At 36.0% G+C, this 7,522-nt stretch overlaps 1 protein-coding gene across 2 annotated transcripts in view; it reads left to right on the top strand.

Annotated features, from left to right (window-relative positions):
• SNTG1 (syntrophin, gamma 1) overlaps positions 1 to 7,522 on the top strand; it is an 893,287-nt gene that overhangs the window by 701,783 nt on the left and 183,982 nt on the right. The window lies entirely within an intron of this gene.

The following is a 7,522-nucleotide window of genomic DNA, read 5'->3' as shown; positions in this document are numbered from 1 at the left end:
AAAACCTTTATCTCCATAGTAAGAGCTGAAAGATGTTTCTAATGTAGTGAAATATACAGTATCTTTTACACTTTCTTCATTCACAGAAAAAAGTATTTCATTTAAATATGTCTTTAGATTTAGTAGAATCTTTGAATACTGTATGAATGCTCTAAAATGTACTCACTTGTGTTACTAAAGATATAATTTTATTCAAATGCTTTCTCTACATTTCCATTCATAATGCATTACATTGTAACTAACAAGAGGGAGAATCCAGCTAGTCTCCTTTGTCACTTTCCGTTAATTCTGTAATATGTTAGACTATATATTAGAAAAGAGTGATCAACCTTCAGTGTTCTGTGTGAAATCAATGTGATATTAGGAAGTAGACAGTAGGCTAGCAGTTGGAAAATTAGAGTCATAGTTATGTTCCCTCCTGTGCCTATGACGTTAAAATGTTCTGGTGTATGTGCTTTACTATGTAAATCTGACTTATTTTCCATATTAGCTTGAATATAAAGCCAAGATTTCTAACTTATTAAATAGAAGTCCAAGTAGGTGAATTTTTCAGGATGTAAGAGCAACAGAGCCGTGGACAGTTTCAGGTAGCCATTTAGAGTCTGGACTCTATAGGTGTAGCATTTACCTTACTAGCAGTTGCACACGGAGACGTGGATATCTTGCAGCAGATGTGATTCAGAAATGCAAGTAATAATTTAGTTGCAGAGTTCAATTCTTGGGTGATTAAAGAAGCTGGTAATAAGATGAAAGCCAAGTGTACAGGAAGAAAACACCAGGCAGGATTACTGAGGTTACCAAGGCTACTTTTTAGATATATAAGACAAAAAGTGCCCCACTTATTAATTGAAGAACAGGGAGAAGGGCATCTGTTAAAATCCAAGAGCAATATTAGAATTCAATAATAGAAACATTGCAAAGTTTATGGTGAGTCTCCCTTTCCTGCTAGAGTGCAATTCAGATAAATGTTTTCTGCATATAGAATGCATATGAAAGGCTTGGGTGAACTTCAATTTAAGCCTGTTGTGGTGAGACTAGAAATGTATGGTATTGATAGCTCAAAATTTCCTGAGTTTAGGATAACATTATTTTGAAATTTAGAACAAGTAAAAGATGTGTCTTCCAACAAAAGATAGAATGTGTTCCTTGAACTGATGTGTTTATCACCAGGGATGTATCCCTTAGACGGCAATGATAAATTGCAATAATGCATTTGAAAATTAAAAAGAAATAATACAAATTTAATAAGTTAATGATTTAATTATGGTCAGGTGAAATACAGAGACAGAATGCAGGAAGATACATTTTAGCTACACTTTTCATATTTTAACGAATTGATGAATACAGATATTTTGGGAATCACAGATATCATCATTTATATTTATTAATCTGCTTATGTTTATAAAAACATATTCAAAATACACATACATGGCTGGTGAGAGTGTGAATGGTTATATAACTTTTGGAGGGCAGTTTTGTACTGAGTATTAGAATTTAAATTGCACATACCATTTTTTCCAACTCTTCTTTTTAAGTTTTTTTAACAAAATATTACATGCAAAAGAAAAATGAAGACAACATAATTGTCTTCATTACACGAATGATGACATAAATTTGTACAATCACTCCATAGATTACACCAAAATCCTTGAGTAACTCTATATGTGTAAAAATAAAAGTTCTAAAATAAAACTCTGACACATTCACAAAATAATTTCATCTGTTTATGTCTTGTTATGCCTATGAACACAAATTTTGATTCAACTTTTAGAATGATATCTATGGGACTGTGCACTCTCAGTGGTCCTAAAACAGACAGTGGAGCTGGAGGAGAGAAAGGACTAAGCTTCTATATTTTATTTTGTGTATTTTTATATGTTTGACTTATTTTTAATCAACATTTATTTAGATATTATTTAATGACTTAAAAAACAATTGAAAATAATAACATATTACATACAATTTATCACAAAGGAATAAGAAAAATTAGATGGTATATATATTTTTGTGGCATTGTGATTCTTAGAGTTTCAAGTAAATTTTAACTCAATTATATTTTGAGAAAATATGAACATATTTCTGAAACATAGAGAAGCATTCAATATTATTAAGCTTGAAGTAGTTTCTTTCTAGATAAGAAGGCCTACAATTCCTATAGAAGGAGAATTATACCATTTACAGTAGCAATGAATCAAGAGATAATTTTCTTTTACCATCTAAGGAAAATTTCTGGTTTGCAAATTTTATTTTATTTTTAAAAAATTGGATATCTAATGGTAGATTTAATTAGTCAAGCCTTGGAGTATGTTGTGACAAATTGACATATAGTAGAATGCCATGGTAACATTTGTAGTTATTTTTAGCTACTCAATGAGCAATGACCTATGTTGAGATTTGCATTTTAATTATATAATTCTACCCACAGAAGCATGAGTAAATTTTAATTATACTTTGAAAATATGCACATTTAGAAGAATGGCTAAAATCGATGTGCTTTATATGTATTTATGCCAATTACTGAAACTGAAATTTCAAAAAATAAAATTTATTTGGATTTCTTACATTCCATAAAATAACTCATTTTGTTCTATTAGCAAAACCATAAATGCATTATACATACCAATGCATATGCTAAATATATCAAAATATTAATTATTACTTAATAAAATTATTTTAAACATTTCTGATTATGTAATGTTTTAGGATAATCAGAGGTTTTGAGAATTTTTTCTTTTTTTATTTTTTTGAGACCGAGTCTCGCTCTGTCACCCAGGCTGGAGTACAGTGGTGCGATCTCAGCTTACTGCAAGCTCTGCCTCCTGTGTTCATGCCATTCTCCTGCCTCAGCCTCCTGAGTAGCTGGGACTACAGGTGCCCAGCACCACGCCTGGCTAATTTTTGTTTGTTTGTTTGTTTTGTTTTGTTTTTAGTAGAGATGGTGTTTCACCAGGTTAGCCAGGATGGTCTCGATCTCCTGACCTCGTGATCCTCCTGCCTCGGCCTCCCAAAGTGCTGGGATTACAGGCATGAGCCACTGCACCCAGCCTTGAGAGGCAGTTTTTTCTTTTAGAGAAAATTGTATAGGAAAATTAGAAGTTAATAAATATTGAATATTTGCTGATATTTCTTAGAAGAAAATAAGTGTAGCAGATGAATGGAACTCTGGCTGGAATAAAAAACATGGAAGTAAACACTTATCAGCTTATTTTGACATTTAGTTTAATTAAAGCATCTTAGGATTTCCATGAGGAGAAAACTATTCTGCTGTACTTTCTATAGAGACCTTGAAAAAGCAGGATGAGGAGGAAGCATAACCGAATATAGAGACAGTCGACCTCATGTTTCTACTAGATGACGAGTGACTTGTCGGAAGTAGAGGGATAAGAAATCACCATGCCACAGGATCTCTACAAAAGCTTCCAGTCACTCGTAGAAAAATGCTTAAAGCCTTTACAAGAAAGCATCAGAGTGCATCAAGAGACAGAAATCACACCAGTTATCTAGAGATAACTTAATTTAAAGAATCGTACCTAGATATATAACATGTTAACTATGTAACTGAAAAGGTGAAAAACTACAGCTGACTTGTGTGCCACAAAAATAACAGCTGTAGGAAACAGACACCACATCTTGGGCTGCAAGGATAAGGGTAAGAGGCAGTGCATCTGTCAGAATTATCCAGAGAAACAGAACCGTGGCACATATTGATCAATCAATCACTTGATCCAAAGAAATTTTAAGAAATTAGCTCATGTGAGCATTGAGCAAGTGTGAAATCTGTAAAACAGGCCAGCAGACAGAAAACAGAGGCAGAATTCCTGTGTTAAGCCTCGAGGCACAATTTCTTCTTCTCCAGGAGATCTCAGTTTTTGCTCTTACAACCTTCATGTGGTTTGAAGAGCCCTGCCACATTATAGAGGGTAACTTGCTTTACTTAGTTAACTGATTGTAAATGTGAATCACATCTACAAAATAGTTTCACAGCAACATCTGCACTAGGGTTTGACCAAACAGCTGGACCACAGCCTAGCCCAGTTGACACATAAAATTAACTGTTACAGTAAGAATAATTATTTAGATAAAGTGTCTTAAGGGAATGAGATTCAGGCTTCTAAGGAAGAGAAGTCGGTACTTAGCTAGTGCTGGTGTCCCTGAGCCCAGAGAAGGGACTTTATGGGGCAGGGCCATAGATTTGGGTAAAGGGCCACTGATGCTATCCCTGAGGTGGGCATACAATGAACTGGGTTCTTAAAATGCTGGAAAAAGCATGAAAAGGATTCAGCTGCTGCTACAGAAAGTAATTGCCACTGACAAGGTGAAAAAGCCTTGCTGGAGTGATGCTCACAGGAAGCATGAGCAGGCAGGAGATAGGACGTGAATAAGAACAACCAAGTCCTTTTTCACTCTTGCAGTGTCTCTCGTGAGCTCTTGAGCCCTCCTCCCCAGCTTCTCAGAGTGCACATAGCCAAACCCAATCAGCAAGATGTCACCAGTGTAGTGGACCTGTGTTTCATGTGCAGAATGATTAGATAATTGTGCCTTTATGCAGAACACATTACAGAAAATGCAGGAGCATTAACAGCCCAGAGGCAGGATTGTGGCAGATTTACTCCACAAGGCTTTGAACACGCTGCCTTTGGCATATCACTCAGCATTAGTGCTTAACTATTCTTTTCCTCGGTCATGCAAGCCCCAGCTGCAGTGATCTACTTCTTGCTACCCATCTACACACCAGCTGCATTCCCAGCTCAGGGATGTGTCATTTGCTTTTGCCTCAGCTCATAAAGCTTTTCTATCAGACAGGAACTTTACTCAGTCACTTGCTTCATTTGTTCCTCAGCAAATATCACCCCTAAGCTACATCTTTCCAGATACTGTATCTGGGATAGCATCTCTATTGTCCTGTGATTGTTTATCTCACTCATTCTGTTTTACTGCTCTGCATAGCACTTATCACTGCCTGAAACCACACTATACATCTATTTACTCCTTTATTGCTTACTTGACCTGCAAGAATACAAGCTTGGACGGGAAGGAACCTGCTAATTTGTGTTCACTGATCTTTAACCTATAACTGCCCTTGGCATTTTTTCAATCCTCAGTTAATTTATTCAATGAGCAAATGAATCTTGGCATGCATAAAAGGGTCAATATGACCACACCAATTAAGATCAAGTAAGCATTTCACACACACACAAACCCACACACAAATAATGAAACACAAGAAAAATAATAAAAAATGTGTTCCACTGGGAAAGCTAAGCTGAGCTAAGAGAATATAAGGCCGGTGAAAACAGAAATCTTGCCCTTTCTTCATTGTATTCTCAATGTATGGAAGAAAGTCTGGCAGACAGCAACTTCTCAATTATGAATTAATTTAATTTATAAAAATGAAAGTGAAAGGCATTACTTATCTTTGCCTAAGTTGTTATGATGTTTGCATTAAACTACTTATAATTTTGTGATTTCCACAAAGCTGCAAATTACAAATAACTGGAATATAGTCAAAAGAGAAACAACCGGTACCACTCCCACAGCAATGACGAAAACTTAAAACTACTGAAATATACCTGTAACTGTTCCTTTGTTCTCCCCTGATATTTTTTCTGTGATTTCATTTTCACCAAGGAATTTTACTTTCTTTGTTTTTGTTTCATACTGTATTTTCTACTGTTGCATGCATAATTACTATTTTAATATCTACATACTATTCACCTTATAATTCTACCATATACTACATTTATCTCTATGGTAAAATGTTTATTTCAAGAAAAAATATTTGACTAAAAGCCTGATTAGTTTTCTCTCACTGTTATAATAAATTACCACAAACCAAGAGGCTTGAAACAGCACACATTACCTAAACTCACAGTTCTCAAGGCCAAGATTCCTGAAAAACTAAACTTGTTTCACGAGGCTGCAATCAAGTTGTTTGTCAGGCTGTATTCTCACCTGGAGTTTCCACTGTGGAAGAATTTGCTTCCTTGCCCATTAGGTCACTGGCACAATTCAGTTTATTATAGCTGTATGACTAATGGTCCAGCTTTTTACTGGATGTCAGTTAGAGACCTCTAAATTTTAAACACCACCCTCAATTCTCTGTCATGGGGCCTCTCTACGGAGAGTTCACAATATGGCCGTTTGCTTCTTCAAGGCCAGCAAGATACACATTTTAGAGTGTGCTAGCAAGGTGGAATTATATATGTGTATCTGTATATGTATATGTGTGTGTGTGTGTGTGTGTAATTAAATGATCAAGTGACATCGATCAGTGACTAAGGACAATCACTATAAACATGAATTTTCTCTAGTCTATCTTGTGCATATGGCTGTTTATTCTTCTGTTTCCTGCTATCGTTTTTATAAAACAATGTTTCGTTCTGTATAATTTAAACTTTATATTATATGAAAGTTTTGATTTTCAATGCTACAGCATCACAGTGGTTCTGCTATTATTAGAGCACTATGCTGAATATCATGGCAGATACAAATGTTCTACTTCTCAGATAAGAATTTAAGATTCATTACAGGAATAGATTTTATTTTCAGTATGATGAATATTTTAATTTTTATGACAGTCATAGCCAAATTAGATTCAGAGAGGGTGTTTACATCCATTTGGAGTAACTGTATATGCTAAAATACCTATTTATCTGCTTTCTGATCCGTGTTGGGTGCTCTTATTTTAATTTTTAAATATTTTCTCAAAGTTTTTATCATCTCTGGGCCATTATAAGATACATGGCTCAAAAGAATCAGAGTCAGTTGCCTTTTACCCATGCTACTAAGACTCCTATTATCTTTTTCCTTTCATAGATCCTGATTTAACCCCTTTCTACTTGAAATATATTGACTTCTACTCTTCAACCTCTCTTCCAGGCATGTCTGCAGGAAAAAAAAAAAAAAAAAAAGCAAACATGATTCTATTAGTTTTCCATTGCAGCCATATCAAATTGACACAATTCAGCAGCTTAAACAGCACAGATTTCTCACTTTGTGTTCCTGTAGGTCTTAAGGTGCACATGAACCTCATTGGGCTAATCCAGATGTGGGCAGGCTGTGCTCCTTTCCAGGGGATCTAAGGGAGACTTGTTTCCTAGCTTCCTATGACTGGCATCCTGCTGTTCTTGTGGTTGCCGATCTGAGGTCCCCATTTCCTTTCTGGCTGTCATCTGGGGGCCATTCCAAGACTCTCCAGGTTCATTGCATCCCTTGTCTCTCTCCATCTTTAAAACTAGTGACATGGGGTGAGTCCCTCTCATACTTTCAATCTCTGCTTATTCTTCTGTCACTTCTCTGATGGATTCTTCTGCTTCCCTCTTCCACTGTGAAGGGTCTATGTGATTGGATGGATCCTACGTGAAATTCAGGGTCATGTCACCAGCACAAAATCCTTCATCTTAATCACACTTGAGAAGTCCCTGTGGGCCGGGCACGGTGGCTCAAGCCTGTAATCCCAGCACTTTGGGAGGCCGAGATGGGCGGATCACGAGGTCAGGAGATAGAGACCATCCTGACTAAC

The sequence above is a fragment of the Colobus angolensis genome, unplaced genomic scaffold (assembly GCF_000951035.1).
Source record: "Colobus angolensis palliatus isolate OR3802 unplaced genomic scaffold, Cang.pa_1.0 Scaffold243, whole genome shotgun sequence".
Taxonomy (NCBI): domain Eukaryota; kingdom Metazoa; phylum Chordata; class Mammalia; order Primates; family Cercopithecidae; genus Colobus; species Colobus angolensis.
Note: the sequence above shows the minus strand (reverse complement) of the source record. Positions and strands in the feature narration are given on the sequence as shown.